This window comes from Mauremys reevesii, linkage group 3 (genome assembly GCF_016161935.1).
Source record: "Mauremys reevesii isolate NIE-2019 linkage group 3, ASM1616193v1, whole genome shotgun sequence".
Classification (NCBI taxonomy): Eukaryota; Metazoa; Chordata; order Testudines; family Geoemydidae; genus Mauremys; species Mauremys reevesii.
Genome location: NC_052625.1, coordinates 203377339 through 203394449, shown reverse-complemented (window position 1 = coordinate 203394449; position 17111 = coordinate 203377339). Strand labels below are relative to the sequence as shown.

The 17111-nt window shown below is 52.9% G+C and overlaps 1 protein-coding gene across 7 annotated transcripts in view; it reads right to left on the bottom strand.

Annotated features, from left to right (window-relative positions):
• The window catches only part of PTK2B (protein tyrosine kinase 2 beta), a 115474-nt gene that overhangs the window by 72615 nt on the left and 25748 nt on the right, over nucleotides 1–17111 (bottom strand). Inside the window, exon 1 of one of the 7 annotated variants that reach the window (XM_039528891.1) lies at nucleotides 6930–7269. The exons of the other annotated variants lie outside the window; for them this stretch is intronic. The gene's annotated coding sequence lies outside the window, so the exon portion shown is untranslated. Of the gene's footprint in view, nucleotides 1–6929; nucleotides 7270–17111 lie in introns of those variants that run through there. 7 annotated transcript variants of the gene reach the window in all.

The window sequence follows — 17111 nt, the reverse complement described above, 5'->3', positions numbered from 1 at the left end:
AAATGCTGAGGGGAGGGGCTATTCGGCCCACCACTCCCTTTGTGGGTCCTTAAAGAAAGAGAACAATTGGCTACTGAAGGAAGTTTCACCATCATGGCTGCCACTCCCACCATCTCCTGGGATCCTGGACCTCCATCCTAACCTGGAGAGATTTCCAGGCCAGGACAGAGAGAGGAACCCACTACCACCTCCACTGCTCAATCCCCGGCTCTAGCAGCCAAATCCCAACCTCCACCTGGGATGTTAAACTCTCTCTCTCTCTCTCTCACTCACACACACACACCCCTCTTCTTTCCTTTCTCTCTCATTTTTCCTTCTATCAAGGGTCTGGCTTAGCCAGCTGAGCCAGCGCATTTTGCAACATGACCAGAAAGCGGCAGCTAAAAGCAATGCCCCACCCGGCCCGATGCTGGGACAAGTTTGCCAGGTCTTGGAGTGGCTGATAAAAAAGCCATGTGCTGGGCCTGTGGTTTTTTCCAACAGTGAGAATGCAAGTGAGGGTCAACACCACAGCATCGCGGCCAGACATTGAAGTCAGAGCCAGAGTCACGAGCCGGCTGGGTCAGAGGCAGGAGATAAACTGGAGATCAGAACCATGAGTCAGCCCCCAGGGTCAGGCTACCAGGAGTCAAAGATAGGAGCCAGATTGGAAATCAGGAGCCACATGCCATTGGAGTGGGGTGCACACAGTTCACCAAGAGCAGGATAAAGCCCTGTTCAGATATCTTCCTCTGTAACACTGACAGACCCCAGTCGTCAGCAGGCGGGATCGAACCTGGGACCTCTGAAGCTAAATGCATGAGCCTCTACCGCATGAGCTAAAAGCCACATCGCTCTTCGCTAAGGCTGTAGAGCAGACTCATTAATCTCTCTCTCTCAGTGGTCTCAGTGCTACTAGATAGGACAGAACACCACACCCAGGAAATGTGTGGGTTACATACTTCCCCTTGCTGAGGAAGCACGTCCCAAGCTCAGAGACTTCCCGGTTGAAATCCCAGACGAGCCCCCACTTGTAAAACCAGTGGCGGGTGGGATTGAACCTGGGAACCTCTGGAGCTAAATCCATGACCCTCTCCTGCATAAGCGAAAAGCCTCCTGGCCCCTAGCTAAGGCTGCAGAGCAGACTCGTTAATCTCTCCCTAAGTGGTCTCAGCAAAAACAATGACTAAAATTTATTTGGGCATAAGCTTTTGTGGGCTAAAACTCACTTCATCGGATGCATGGAGTGGACAATACAGTATTGCCCACATAAATGGGTTAGTCTCTAAGGTGCCGCAAGGACTCCTCGTTGTTTTTGCTGATACAGACTAACACAGCTACCCCTCTGAAATAAGTGGTTGCGGTGCCACTAGATGGGACAGAACACCACACCCTGGAGGTGTGTGGGTTACACCTGCTGCTGGCTTAAATAGGGCCAGCAGGCTGATCAGCTGCTCTGGGACTCTGCCACTCGGACCTCAGGGGCAGAACCCCTGGGGCTGGGGTTCGTGCGTCCCAGGTAAGCAACGGTCGGCAGGCTGACCCTATGGGCCCAGGGTCAAGCTTGTGCAGACAGAAGCTGCATTTTCTGTCTTGCCTGTTCTTATCTTTCCCCTTTTGTGTTTGGCTTCTTAGGAGACGGGGTTAGACTTTTAACAACCTCAGCAACAACCCCAGCTCCAGCCCACTTCAGCTGACCTCTCTGTGCCCGCAAAGCACAGTCATCCCCATACACAATACCATCGAAGAGACTGTCAAACCAGGACTGGTTTTTCCTGCTAAAAACTCTCTCCAGCTAACGGGAGTGAGGGCGGTCGTTGAAATGAAAGCCTCCCTTCAGACGCTGCATGCCAAAGGCTTTAATCCTTTTCCTTCTGTTCTGTCTCTTTAATAAAAGGTTAAAAGGAGGGGGAATGCTGCGTTTGCCATGGCGCTAAGCAGGCTGAGGTCTCTGTTTGCCAAACCCTGAACTGCTTCAAACTGCTCCATGTTGGATCGTTTCAGAGCCCTTAACGCTTTGGGCCAGTCGGTTCCATCTAAATCAATGCAACAGCCCCCACTGTAACGCCCCCTGGCCTTCAGGCTCCATGTGTTAGTCACTCCTGGAGGCTGGAGCTGGGGAATGCTGCTGTTTAAAATCCCCACTGATGCCGTGTGTCAGCCTGGGGAGTGGGTGTCGGAGAGGTGCTCTGCGGCGAAATGTCCGCCCCGGAGTGCAGTCTTATTGTTGGCAGAACCTGCGCCTTTGCCCCCTACCAGTCTAGAAAGGTTTCTGATTGGCTGGGGTTTTACTGGCCATCAGCCCCCAGAGCCGCCTGGAAGAGGTAAATACCAGTGTGAGAATTTACCTGCAGTTGACAGGAAAAAACATCCCTCACCAATGTCTTTAAAAATGCATGACAGCAGCCTTGCCTTGGCACAGAGCCTGCCTCGAGTTCAGATCTCAGTGTCTGGCTCCCGCGGGCGGATGAAGACCTGGCCTCAGTGATTCACACCTTTGTCACTTCTCGGCTGGACCACAGCAAGGCAGTACATCTGGCCAGGAAGCCATCGGCGCTTGGGCAACTCCGACTTGTACAGAACGCTGCAGCGTGTGTCTCCTCAACAACCCAGGCTACTCTGCCCCCTCCACCGGCTTCCCACAGAATAGCCAATCAAGTCCAAAGGCTTGGTCCTTATCCATGGCCTGGATCCAGAGAATGTAAAAGATCTAACAAAGCTTTGAGATGAGACTGCTCCTCCGGCACCATGGAGCTCTCAACACTGAGGGTGAAAAGCTCATCTGGACAGGAGAGAACACCTTTCCCGAGGGTGATCTGGGACTGCAATGAACTCCCCCAGGAACCGAGGACCATCCCCACTCCGCCACTTTCCCCTTCAAGTGGAAGGCGCATTTCTTCGACCTGCCTTCTCTAATACAAACACAAGGAAACGTATGTGTGTGTACATATTCCAAACCAAGACCCTTCACTGGGAGAAGAGGACAGAATGTAGTCATGTGGCTTCATGCATGTGTAATGCTGACAGACCCCGGTCGTTGGCGGGCAAGATCGAACCGGGGACCTCTGGAGCTTAGTACATGGGCCTCTTCCACATGAGCTAAAAGCCAACTGGCTGTTAGCTAAGGCTGTAGTGCAGACTCATTTAACTCTCTCTCTCTAAGTGCTCTTGGCGTCACTAGATGGGACAGAACACCACACCAGGAGGTGCGTGGATTACACATGACTGGGAGAATCATAGATGTGTCGGGCTGGAAGAGACCTTGAGGTCACAAGTCCAGCCCCTGTGCTGAGGCAGGCCCAAAGTAAACCTAGTCCATCCTTGACAAGTGTTTGTCCAACCTGTTCTTAGAAACCTCTAGTGATGGGGATTGCACAGCCTCCCTTGAAAGCCTGTTCCAGAGTTTAGCTACTCTTAGAGTTAGAAAGTGTTTCCTAAGATCTGTCAGAATCCATGGGCCTAGAAGCCAGATCCATACCACCTGGGACAGCGGATGTTCCCACATCACCACCAAGAGGCCATATATAGTTACCTCCACGGAGCCCTGTGGAGATGAGGCACTGCAGGAAGTACCGCCCAAAGGATCCAGAGTGGCAGCGCCCTGCAGCCTTCTGATTGGCCCATGCTCACTATTTCACCCTGGAGAGTGGCCCGGGCAGTTGTCTATGCAACCCCATAGACTTGGGGCCTGTTGTGATGCCAGGTCTCACCTGGCTTTCTGATCCCCAGTCTCTGAGCCCAGCCTGCCTCTGATCCGGTTTCCTGCCTATTGATCCTGGCTCTAGCAATAACCACGATCCTGGCTTGCTGGCTGCTGCCTTGTGGCTGTCCTTGACTTGTGGACAACAGCCCAGCTGTGGCTGCTAGGCCAGACTGGCCAGATTCGCCAGCCAAGGCCTCATCAGTGCTGAGTAGAGAGGGCCAGTTACCTCCCATGTCTTACATACGACACTCCTGTTCATACACCCCAGAATGATACTAGCCCTTTTAGCAACTGCATCACACTGTTGACTCATATTCAGTTTGTGACCCACTGCAACCCCCCAGATCCTTCTCAGCTGTACGGCCGCCTAGGCAGTTATTCCCCAGTTCGTAGTTGTGCATTTGATATTTTCCTTTTTAAGTGCAGTACTTAAGTGAAGACGCTCAGATGCCATAGTGATGAGGGCTCTAAGAGTCTACACAGAACAGAACGTCAGGATGTTCCCCCGATACTCAGCCTAAATCTTCCTTTGCTCAATTTCCTCCTTGTTTCCTCCTTGTACTGCTGGCTGGAAGACGTGTGGTCTAGTGGTCAGTGTGCAGGCCAGGGAGTCAGGAGGGACAGGCTCCTAATCTAATGTGCCTTCAGCGCTTACCCAGAGGCCTCAGTCACCAACACCGCTCTCTGGCCTGTGTGCTGCTGGTTACTGGCCACTCCCCCAGATGTATTAGCCGGAGTAGCTCTATATCAACGCCTGTTTCCTGCCCATGACGGCCAGTTAACTGAAGCTAAACTAAAGATGGAGATGATGCTTGTCAGCCAGGGGGAGCGCTTAGAGGAGGTGGCTAAATCTATCGTTGCTCCCAGCAACCGAAGGCACCTGCCTGATCACTGTGGATTGCAAACTCAGGGTCCTCCTACAGTCAGTGCTGCTCCACGCCTCTCAGAACAGGTCAGCCCCTCCTCTGAGATGCACACTTTTCAAGGTTTGAATTTGGGTGGCCGCCCACCACCACCTCCTCTCGGAGGTGCCCATTTGTTCTCCGGAATCTCAGCTTTCATTCTCTGGTCCTCATGGTTACGAACTAAACCTTCGGACTCTGACCTGAGCGTAACCAACACAGTGATGCCTGCCTGAGTCTGCAGGCAGCCTGAAGCAATAGCTCTGAGAGGGGACAACTGCCCCTGTTCATTACGGAGGGGCGGCAGCGCAGATGCCCAACGGCGATGGTCACAGTGTGAAAGGGAAGGCACCCGTGACTGATTGCCTAATGCCCGACTGACTGCAAGGGAAGGCACCTAGGATCTGCTGAGGATTGAAAGGGAAGGGCCTTATAAAGAGGGAATCAGGCGGAGGGCTGCGATGCGAGGTCTGAGCAAGGATTAACCAGAGAACGGCTGAAAGGTGCCTGAAGAAAGTAGCTGGGAAAGGGGTTAGAAGAGCAGCTCTGAGCAGGAGCTACACAGGCCTCCTGCAAAGTCCTGGGCCAGGGGAAGGGTTTGGTCCCAAAAGCCGGAGAGCTGGAAAAGACTGGGGGCCAGGGAGAGCAGACTCCACGGTGGCGGGAAAGACTTCAGAGGGGAAGAGCTGAGGGTGGAGAGCCAAGGCAGGGAAGAGATGCAGAGACCAGGCACAGAGGCGGAGCAGAGAAGCCTCAGGACTGAGCATTGGTTATATTAGATGCCAGTAAATAAGACTCTGGGCAAAGGGCATTACTGGGCAAATAAAGCCTGCGGGCAGTTTATTGAAAGAGCCCCATGAGGTGGGGGGAGAAGGGGGAACAGAGGCAGGCCCGTGGCAGAATCACACCTGGTCAGCGGAGGGAGCTGTTTATAGAGATTGTTTTAAAAAATATCACCTCCGTTAGCTATTTCCCAGCTGATCAAAGCAGGTACAAGAAGAGAGGGCGGGTGGTGTTTGAGGATCTACACACGCAGCATCTCACTTTGGCCCTCCGAGGGGGTGGTTATTTAGGAGACGCAACTACTTTCCCCCACCCCCACCTTCCCTCGAGGAGGAGGGACGCCCCAGGAGCCTAGCAGGGTACGAAAGCCCCACAGGGGGGCAGCCAAGACCAGGGACTGAAGTGGGACATCCCAGTCGCACAGTCGGGGGATCCACACCCAGATGGATCCGCAGGGCACCCAAGAGCATATTTTGAACATCTGCACAACAGGGCGTCTCACGAGGCTGGAGCCTGGTTTGTGGGCAGAGCTTGGAAGGTACCGCGACTCCCCCCCACCCCCAATTCAGTTCCTGTGTCCCTGCCTCTGCCGTTCCTGACCCCTAGGTTTGACTGGGGCAGCGGGCGCTAGCTGGGACTGACCACAAAAGCCCCCCAGAAGCTCAGGCTAGTGCAGGCTGCAGCTGCCCACCTTCCGAGCGGAGTGGACTGGGGGGCAGACTATCACCCCGTACGCTCCTACCGCTGTGCGGCTGCTAGTCGACACCCAGGTGAAATTCTCTACAAAGCCCTCCCCTCCCCCGTGAGCGCTGGAAGCCCTGTCTTGATGGGGCTGAGGCATATTGTTATCCAGGCTTCCCACTGCTAGGGTCAAGTGGCTCCCCAGGCCAGTGCGTATCCATGGCCTATACCAGTGTTTCTATACCTACCGGACCCCCTGCAGGAGTCGGACTTGACTTGCATACCTCAGGTTTCACCTCACTTAAAAACAGCCTGCTTGTAAAATCTGACATAAAAAGACAGAAGTGTCGCAGCACACTGTGACTGCACAATTGCTGACTTTCTCCTTTTTACCGTGTAAACATAAAATGAAGCAATTAGATTATAAATACTGTACTTACATTTCAGCGTAAAGCATATAGAGCAATATGAACAAGTCACTGTCTGCATGGAATTTTAGTTTGTACTGTCTTCACTAGCGCTTTTTATGTAGCCTGTTGTAAAACTAGGCAAATATCTACAGGAGTTGATGTGCCCCCTGGAAGACCTCTGTTGAGAACCACTGGTCTATACAGCTGCAGGGTGAAGGGTTTAGCTCTTCCAATGTGGCATATTAACACGACTCACGCCATGTCACGGTGACATGCTCCTTATACACACACGTAACCTGTCCAATCGCCCTGGCCCCCTTCCCATCACATCTCTCCCCTCACTGCGGCTCAGACTACCACCCAGCCTCGAATAACTGGTGCATTTCATCATGCTAGTCATTCCCTCTCCCGGGAACGGGAAAGTGTTAAATTGACAGCCGAAGACAAAATAAGAGCAGACCCAACACCTACCCCAGCAGCTCCCCATCAGACGCCTCTTCCCCACAAGATCCTTTCTGCATACCGCTCCCTTAGCTCACCGGCTGTCGCAGCAGGGTGAGACGCAGCGTAAGATCCAGAGACGGATAATCTAGAACGCCCAGCTAGTCCAACCCCTTTGCCCCAAGGCAAGCTTGTTCCCTTCCCTCTGCGCTCTCTGTCCAGTCCAGCTGCAAGAGGCTCCTCCACCACTTATACTGGGAGTTTATTCCACATCCCCGTAGATTTCACAGCTAGGAAGGGTTTCCTGATGTTCAGCCTAAATTCTCCTCGGCTGCATTTCAGCTCCAAGGGAAAGCTCATCCTCCTTCCCTCCCAATCTCACAGCTCTGGTTATTTTGGGCTGCATCTCTAAAATAAACGCTGGTAATTGGAGCGAAGGCTGCTGAGCCGTTGTGCCCAGATCCGAGGTGTGGGCTGGGTTCTCCTTCCTCTTCTCCCGCCAGGCCAGGCTCCGTGTCACACTGCCCTGCTTGTCTGACCAGCCCAGGGGAGCTGGAGGTAGCTTCTTGTGGGTCCTAGCGACACTGAGCTCCCTGGCGTGCTCCTGCCTCCCCGGGATGAGGGCTGTGCTGGGTAGCATGTCTGATGGCTACCAGCCAAAGGCCCATTTATAGAGTCATCTCCCCTCATCCAGGCTAGAGCACTCGACTGGGACTCAGGAGACCTGGCTTTTATTCTGGTCTCGGCCACTGGCCTGCTGGGTGACCTCGTTTCATCCCTTCTTTATGCCTGTTTCCCCGTCTGTAAGAGGGGGGAAATGACACTGACCTTTGTAAAGCGCTTTGAGATGTGCTGATGGTCAGAGCTAGGCACTATTATTTATTATGGACGCCCTTCGATGCATCGCTTCCCTGGGGAACCCCTGACTCTGAAGGAGGGAGAAGGATGGGCGGGGATCAGCTACAGGGACCAGACGTGGAAGCTGAAAATCCCAGGGTGGAAGATACTTTCCCTCCCGCTAGGGAAGCTGGTCTCTTGAAATATAACAGCCCTGATTTCAGTCACCCCTTTTCTGCACTTGAGCTAGTGATCGGGGAGGAGAGGCCTTTCAGCAACCTCCACGGTCCCCATACCCTGGAGCCTACACGTGACTTCCCGCGGCAATGCTCTCCAGCCGTACCCCATCCACAGAGGGCTGGGGACACCCCCGTTCAGGCCATTTCTTTCCCCTTTCATTGCCAGGGCAGCATAAGAGGATGTGAGGGCCTGGGTCTAATCCCCGCCCAGCACGCCAAGGCTCTCCCTACACATCCCTCCTCATCTGCTGAGCCTGGCTCTCCCGCTGCATAGGCCCTGTCCATTTGCCGGGCTGGGCTATCTCCCAGCGACTGTCTGGCTAGCAGGGTGACCTGGGCCTTGTGAGCATGGGGCTAGGAACGGCCCTGCTTTCCCCTTCATCCCTTGAAATGCCCTGCACATCCCCACTTGCTCTCCCCGTCACCCCGGGGAACCGGCTGACCACTGGGAAGCCGAACCCCCCGGCTCCAGTTTGACTCCGGCGCTGACCAACAGTTCCTGTGGGGTGGCTGTATGGGGCAGCACAATGATTGTGCTGGGCCCCAACCCAACCCCTGGTGGGCACCTCAATACCCGTCACCATGGATTGCTCCCCCTGACAGGCTCAGCCCCTGCTGCATTCACCCTGCAACCCGCCCCCATCCTATGTATATTTCTGCCCCCACAGCGGTGTCCCTCCTCCTGCTCTGGCCTTCCAGGGCCCCCTCGCACAATCCCTTGGGCTAGCTGAGGCAGCGGCGCAAAGGATTCTGGGATGCACCTAAGCCCCACCGCTGGTACAGAGGGGGCCCACCCTGGCGGAAACCCTGGATCCAGAGAAGGGCCATTTGGGGAGTCCCCACCCCTGTCCCAGGGCCGGGGGCACCCATGGGGCCTGTGCTGAAGGCTGCCCCGGCAGCATCCAGTCCCCCTCACAGAGCAGGAAGCTTACCCTGCGGCTGCCCGTGCCCTGGTCTGCGGATACCCAGAAGATTTCACTGCCCAGGGCTCCTCTCACTAGCACTAAATCCAGCTCTGGACACACCCAGGGTCAAAGCCAGCCCGGCTGGTACTCCACTGACAGCACCCTCTTGTCCTGGGGGCTGACCCTGGCCCATCACTGTTTGCACCCCCGTGGCAGAGTCTGACTCTGCCCAGTCTGTCCTCCCGCTGTCCTAGTGGCACCGGAGTGGCCAGTCGAGCTCATGCACACATCTGGCAAAGGGCCCCAGAGTCCAGGGCAGCCTGAGAAAAGTGCCAGTTACTGTCGAAGCGGCTGTCTCCACTCGCCTCGCTGCCTCTCCCTCTGCCAAGCCTGCTCTGATCGAACAGACACTTCCTTCCTTCCTTCTCGCACAAGCGTGCAGAGGAGTTTGCATATTGCAAAGGCGGCCGGTGCAGCCGCAGCATCCGATGCACGAGGAAAACCTCCCTGCACGAGGGGAAGGGGGGAAGGAGATAAGCCTGGCAGCTGCAAAACCTGCTCCCCTACCTCAGCCAGGCGGGCCTGCATTGGGGAGAGCCAGACGCTCCCTGAATGGGCCGTTCCTCGAGGCTTTCTTTATCCCCCTTTCCTTCAGCACTTCCTTTTCTCTTCCCGGGCAGCTCACCCCGGCTTCCCCTTCTCCAGCATTCTTGGAGGGAAACTGCCCCCCACACACAAACACACACCAGTCCGGCTTCTATCTGCCTTCGGCCTGCCCACGTCGTGGGCAAAGCAGACAGGTTTCCATTCAGTTCACCTGTGCTTCCAGCCCCACCAGAGCCTAGCTGGGCACGTGGGCGGCTAGCTGTATCTTGGCCAGGGTTAGGACACGTCTTTAACCCCGGTTCACACAGGCTGGCCAAACGATGCCTGAAACCTGTTCAGCTACCTCCTGCTACCGGCCCTCCACTCAGCGTCATGAAGATGCTACCACTGCCACGGATCCGCAAGGCTTGAAATCAGGTTGAGATTCAGCCAGGCTCCTGGGACATGAGATGGACCCGCAGTGATGCTAGAACAGTTCCAACAGCTTTCCTGCAGAAAGGTTAGCCCAGTAGTTGAGGGGAGGAGGGTTAGTCTACATTTCTGTAGATCTGGGTTCAAGTCCCTGCTTGCTGCAACTTTCAAGTATGACCTTGGGTGAGTTGCTCCATTTCTCTGTGACTCAGTTCCCTATCAGTACTGGGGGATAATGATGCTGAGAGGATAAATAACATCAATGATGGTACAGGAACCCTACCAAACAATCAGTGGGGTCACCGGACGATCAAGGAGGTAAAAGGAACACTCAAGGATGATAAGGCCATTGCAGAGAAGCTAAATTAATTCTTTCCATTGGTCTTCACTGCAGAGGATGTGAGGGAGACTCCCACACGGAGTTATTCTTATTAGGTGACAGACCGGAGGAACTGTCCCAGATTGAGGTGTCAATAGAGGAGGTTTTGGAACAAATAGGTAAATTAAACAGTAGTAAGTCACCAGGACCAGATGGTATCACCCAAGAGTTCTGAAGGAACTCAAATATGAAACCGCAGAACTACTAACTGTGGTATGTAGCCTATTACTTAAATCAGCATCTGTACCAGATGACTGGAGAACTAACGTGACACCAATTTTTTTAAAAAAGATCCCAGAGGTGATCCTGGCAATTAAAGGTCAGGGGTAAGCCTAACTTCAGTACCAGGTATATTGATTGAAAACTATAGTAAAGAACAGAATTAACAGACACATAGATGAACATGATTTGTTGGGGAAGAGTCAACATGGCTTTTGTAAAGGGAAATCATGCCTCACCAGTCAATCAGAATTCTCTAACAAGGTCAACATACATGTGGATGAGGATGATCCAGTGGATATAGTGTACTTGGACTTTCAGAAAGCCTCTGACAAGGTCCCTCACCAAAGGCTCTTAAGCAAAGTGAGCTGTCATGGGATCAGGGGGAAGATCCTCTCATGGATCAATAACTGGTTAAAAGACAGGAAACAAAGGGTAGGAATAAATGGTCAGTTTTCAGAATGGAGGGAGGTAAATAGAGGAGTGCCTCAAGGATCTATATGGGGACCAGTGCTGTTCAACATAGTAATAAATGATCTGGAAAAGGGGTTGAATGGTGAGGCAGCAAAATTTCCAGACGATACAAAATTACTAAATCCAAAACTGGCTGTGAAGCAGTTACAAAGGGATCTCACAAAACTGGGTGACTGAGCAAGAAAATGGCAGATAAAATTTAATGCCAAGTAATGCACATTGGAAAACATAACCCAACTATACATACAAATTGATGAGGTCTAAATTAGCTGTAACCACTCCAGAAAGAGATCTTGGAGTCATTGTGAATAGTGCTCTGAAAACATCCACTCAATGTGCACTGCCAGTTAAAAAAGCTAAGAGAATGTTTGGAACCACTAGGAAAGGGATAGATAATCAGACAGAAAATATCATATTGCCTCTATAGAAATCCATAGTATGTTCACATCTTGAATACTGTGTGCAGACCTGGTTGCCCCATCTCAAAAATATTTGTTAGAATTGGAAAAGGTGCAGAGAAGAGCAGCAAAAATGAGGGGTCTGGAACAGCTTCCATATGAGGAGAGATTAATAAGACTGGGACTTTTCAGCTTGGAGAAGAGATGACTAAGGGGGGATATGATAGAGGTCTATAAAATCATGACTCATCTGGAGAAAGTAAATAAGGAAGTGTACCTGCAAATCTAAAAATAAAAAAAAAAAAGTAGTTTTCTAGTAAAAAAAGCCCCCACCACTCAATCAAGTGGATTGAGACACAGTCTCCTTCCTAAATCCTAGGATTCCAAGAGCCCCAAATCCATGGAAGGAGAAATAAATCCCCTCTCCCCCTCTCCCTTCCCCCCCTAGAGACCTAGGAGACAATCTAACTACAGGATACTCCTCCTCCCCCCTGAGAATCCACCCAAGAAAAGAAAGAAAGATCAACCAAGAAAAGAATTTATTAGAGAATTAAAAGAAAAAAAACTGTCTCTCTAACCTCTGTAACAAAAATATATATACAGGGTCTAACTTATCAATCTCTGGAGAGATCCCCTCCCTTTTCTCTCAGTAAAAGCAATCACAGTACAGACTTAAAGAAATTCTATAGCAAAACAAATAAAAATATATAAATACTAGTTCCTTGCTAATACTCACTAGCTTGAAAGAGAGAATTTTGAAGAAACTGGGGAGGAGGGATTAAGAAGATGTCTGACTCTCTAAAGAGAAGAGAGAGACTCTCTAAGAAAAAAGAACAGAAAAAAAACTTCTCTCTACGGATTTGAAAATAATCTTTGTCCTCATTGGTTGGGGTGTCCCACAGGGTACTGCTTGTTAACCCTTTACAGGTAGACAAAAACCTTAACCCTTAACTAACTGTTTATGACAGGAAGTGTTATTTATCCCTTCACATAACACAAGAACTAGGGGTCACCAAATGAAATTAATAAGCAACAGGTTTAAAACAAACAAAAGGCAGTATTTCTTCACACAACGCACAGTCAACCTGTGGGATGTTGCAAAGGCTAAAAATATAACAGGGGTCAAAAAAGAACTAGATAAGTTCACGGGTCCGTCAATGGCTATTAGCCAGGATGGGCAGGGATGCAAATCTCTGTGCTGGGTGGCCTAAGCCTCTGACTGCCAGAAGTTGGGAGCAGATGACACTGGACGGATCACTTGATAATTGCCCTGGTCTGTTCATTCCCTCTGGGGCGCCTGGCATTGGTCACTGTTGGAAGACCGGACACTGGGCTAGACGGACCATTGGTCTGACCCAGTGTGGCCGTTCTTCTGTAGGTACTTCTAGACTGTGACCAAGTCACCCCTTAACCTTCTCTTTGATAAGCTACATAAACTGGGATCCCTGAGTCTAAGGCAGGTTTTCTAATCCTTCAATCATTCTCATGGCTCCTCCCTGATCCCTTTCCAATTCATCAACATCCTTCTTGAATTGTGGCGCCCAGAACAGGCACAGGGTTCCAGCAACGGTCGCACCAGCGCCAAACACAGAGGTAAAATAATCTCTTTACTCCTATTCGAGATCCCCCCGTTTATGCATCCCAGGGTCACAGTAGTCCTTTTGGTCACAACGTCGCACTGGGAGCTCCCGTTCAGCTGAATATCCACCAGGACCCACAAATCTTTGTCAGAGTCAGAGTCCCCCACCCTGTAAGTATGGTCTGCAGTCTTTGTTCTGCGGTGTACACATTTATATTTAGCCACATTGTGTGTCTTGATCACAAGACCCTCCACGGTTCCAAAGGCCATCGCCTCTTTCACTCCACATGCCTGATCTGGGGGCTCGTTCCAGACCCATCTCTGTGGTTCTCTAGCAGGGCCGGAGAGTCCAGGGAGCCCTGAGCATCAGAAGCACATGAAGACGTTGCGTTGCTCCACCTTGATATGACAATATCACTAGGGCCCTACCAAATTCACAGCCATGAAGAACGCGTCACGGACCATGAAATCTGGTCTCCCCCCGTGAAATCTGGTCTTTTGTGTGCTTTACCCTATACTATACAGATTTCACGGGGGAGACCAGTGTTTCCCAAATTGGGGGTCCTGACCCAAAAGGGAGTTGCAGGGGGGTTGCAAGGTTATTTTAGGGGGCTCGCGGTATTGCCACCCTTACTTCTGCACTGCATTCAGATCTGGGCAGCTGGAGAGCGGAGGTTGCTGACTGAGGGCCCAGCTCTGCAGGCAGCAGCGCAGAAGTAAAGATGGCAATACTATACCATGCCATGCCATCCTTACTTCTGCGCTGCTGCTGCGGCGGCTCTGCCTTCAGAGCTGGGCTCCCAACCAGCAGCCGCCGCTTTCCAGCTGCCCAGCTCTGAAGGCAGCGCTGCCACCAGCAGGAGCAGCACAGAAGTAAGGGTAGCAGTACCACAACCCCCCTCACACATACACACAACTCCTTTTTGGGTCAGGACCCCCACAACTACAACACTGACATTTCAGGTTTAAATAGCTGAAATCATGAAATTTATCATTTTTAAAATCCTATGACCATGAAATTGACCAAACTGGAACGCAAATTTGATAGGGCCCTAATTATCACCCAGCAGGGCAAGCACATTGATGTCTTGATACCCAGGTGCTGGCAGATTAGAGGGAGTTCAGGAAAGGGAAAGGAAAATGATCAGGGGCAGGGGTGGGACGGACTGACTAATGGAGAAGGACTGAAAGAGCTTCCCAATTTGTCTAGCGTGGCTAAGGCATCTGAGGAATGCGAATGCCAAGGTGGTTGTTTCTGGTGGTCGAAGTGGGGGGACAGGAGCAACGGGATGAAATGAAATGGGGAACATTTTGGCTGGAAGTGCAGGCTGGCCAAGCAGGCGGGTTTTCTGGGCGCTCCTAGGTGTCTGCACTCCTGGCGCTTTGCACACCTGCCGCTCACCATCCTGGGTTCAGGGAGGGCCAGGGGGCGACGCACGGAGCGTGGTTGGGGGCAGGAGTGAGGGAGCGTGGGGAAGACGTCGGAGGCCAGGGAGAGGTCACCTGCCGATTCCCACCAGTCCAGTCCCTGGTCAGTAGGGAAGGGAAGGGACGGAGCGCTCAAACGGCAGTGAGGGAGCCAGGAATCCCGGGGCGGGAAGGAAGCAGCGATGCTCCGGGTGCCTTTCACGGAGAGCTCCAAGCTAGATACACAGAACAGATGGGTGCTTCCCAAACTGGGGGTCACCACGCTACTTCAGGGCCAGATGAGGGAGGGCACAGGGAGGCAGCATGGATGGGGAAAGTGGCAGGACTCCCGATGGAGGAGACCAGGACTGGGGGGCGGGGGAGTTTGTGGGTCAGGATTGAGGGGCGTAGGCAGAGCTGTGAAAAGGGGAAATGGAGACCACCTGCAACGGCTTCCCATGAAACTGTATCATGAAGCGCTTCGACACCAGGCTGCTAAAGCACAGAGCTCTCTAGTCGCTGTGTAACGTCACAGATGCCAGCCCGCAGCAGTTAATCACGTGACTCCCTCACAGGAAGTCTGGCTTCTACAGACCAGAGGAAATGACACACGCTCCAGTCTGTAGGGGATGATTCACCCGGGGTGGGGGCTGGAGGAGGCCTCTGATGGCAGGTGCAGGAACACACCAGCCCGTGGGACCTTCCCCATTCCCCTAGATCCCCCAGTATTGGCCAGGCCATTGAAGTTCGGCTGGGCCTCTCGTCCTCCCCAGATTTGGAATATTAGGAAAAACTTTTTCACTAGGAGGGTGGTGAAGCACTGGAATGGGTTCCCTAGGGAGGTGGTGGAATCTCCTTCCTTAGAGGTTTTTAAGGTCAGGCTTGACAAAGCCCTGGCTGGGATGATTTAGTTGGGGTTGGTCCTGCTTTGAGCAGGGGGTTGGACTAGATACCTCCTGAGGTCCCTTCCAACCCTGAGATTCTATGATTTGGACTGGGCTGGTTCCCAGGGGCTATTCCTGCGACAGCTGGAACCAGGGTCTCCATGCCTGCCCCTTCCCACTGGGGGCACTGGGTGGGCCTCAGCCCCCCCATCGTCATGAGACCCCCTGCTCCTCCTCTTCCACGCGGCCCCGCCCAGGCCAGAAGCCAGAGCCAAGCAGGAGTAAGAGCCGACCAAGGAGTCTGGGCCGCTGTGGGGAGCCCCGGAGTCCCAGACCCTCCACCTGCCCTGGGAGGTAGGGACACGGGCCGGGGCTGCTCTCAGGCACTCCAGCCCCCTGCCCAGGACAGGTGGAGGGTCTGGGACTCCTAGGGTGACCAGACGTCCCGATAAAATCGGGACTGTCCGGATATTTAGGCAGTCGTCCTGCGTCCCGACCGATGTTTGGTCGGGTCGGGGACGCAATTTGTCCTGATATTTCGCACTTCGGCTTTTTTTGGACTCCCTCCCACCCCCCTAGTGTCCCGATATTTTCTTCATCCGATCTGGTCACCCTAGGGACTCCCCGCAGCAGCCCAGGCGGCTCTTATCACTGCCCGGCTCTGGCTTCTGGCCTGGCCAGGGGCAGGGCCTCGGGGGAAAGAGGAGGAGCCGGGGGTGGGGCCATGGAGGGGGCGGGGCTCCTGCACGTGTCCCCTTTTTGCGGTTTGAGAAGGTGGTCGCCCTCGGCACATCTGTGTCCTTCCCATTTCCAAACACCCGCAATCTTAGACAAAGCCCGTGGGCGTTAATCCATTCGTCCTTTCATCACCAGCCACGACCCCATTCGGGGCTCTGTAAATCCAGCCCCTGCCCCTTCCCTATCTCACTTATCATCTAGGTTTTTATAACCCCACTCGTCACTATAGGCTCCGTGCTTCCCCGATGCAGTGACTGAAATCAGCATCGCCTAAGGACCAGAACCAACTTCCCTTCCCTTTTCTATTCTCTTCTGCTCTAATCCATTCGATTCTGGTTCGTACACTGCAAACCTCCCCATAGCACGGGGGTTAATTATTGCACTGGGGCCGGAGCCAGGAGCAAACACAGAACCCTTGGCTTTCAGTCCACTCTGGCACCTGACAAATATGAACTAACTCCAGTTCATGGCTGTGCCCAGCGAAGCGGTGAACTATCATCCCCAGGCAGGGAAACTGAGGCACAAAGCGGCAAAGAAGGAATAGGCTCATCTGGCGATCTGAGCTGCACACACCACAGAATTCAGCTGTGTTCAGATCCAGGGCTGTGGTTAGCCCGAAGCCAGGACTTCTGTCCTCTGGTTCCCAGACTCTCACCACTAAACCACGGATCTCTTACAAGGTCACTTATTAACCCGTTTATTTAAACAGGCCTCGCCTGGGAGTTAATAATAAATGCCAGGGGCGTTCTAAAGAGCCTCAGGATTCCAGGTGATGCAAAACTCGAACTTCCCCCCACCCCCAACAGCTCCCGTCAAACCCACGCTCTGTATTGGAGCCAAGAATGGGTGAAAACAGATCTTCTTGTACCGGGCGCAGCGTGCTCGTGTTTATTTGGAGACGGTGAGAGGACAAAGCAGGGACCATCTGGGAAGGAATTTATCACGAGCTGGTGAAGACAGCATCCCAGGAGGCAGCTGCTTGCAGATCAGCAGGCAGACTGCAGGCATCTGAGGAACTGCGCGGCCCTCTAAATGTTCACACTGGGAACCCCAGATTCACAGGACCAGATTGCTCCTCTGGAGCCGGACCCCCCACTCCACGATCAGCCCCACCGATTTCAAGAGGGCTACTCAGA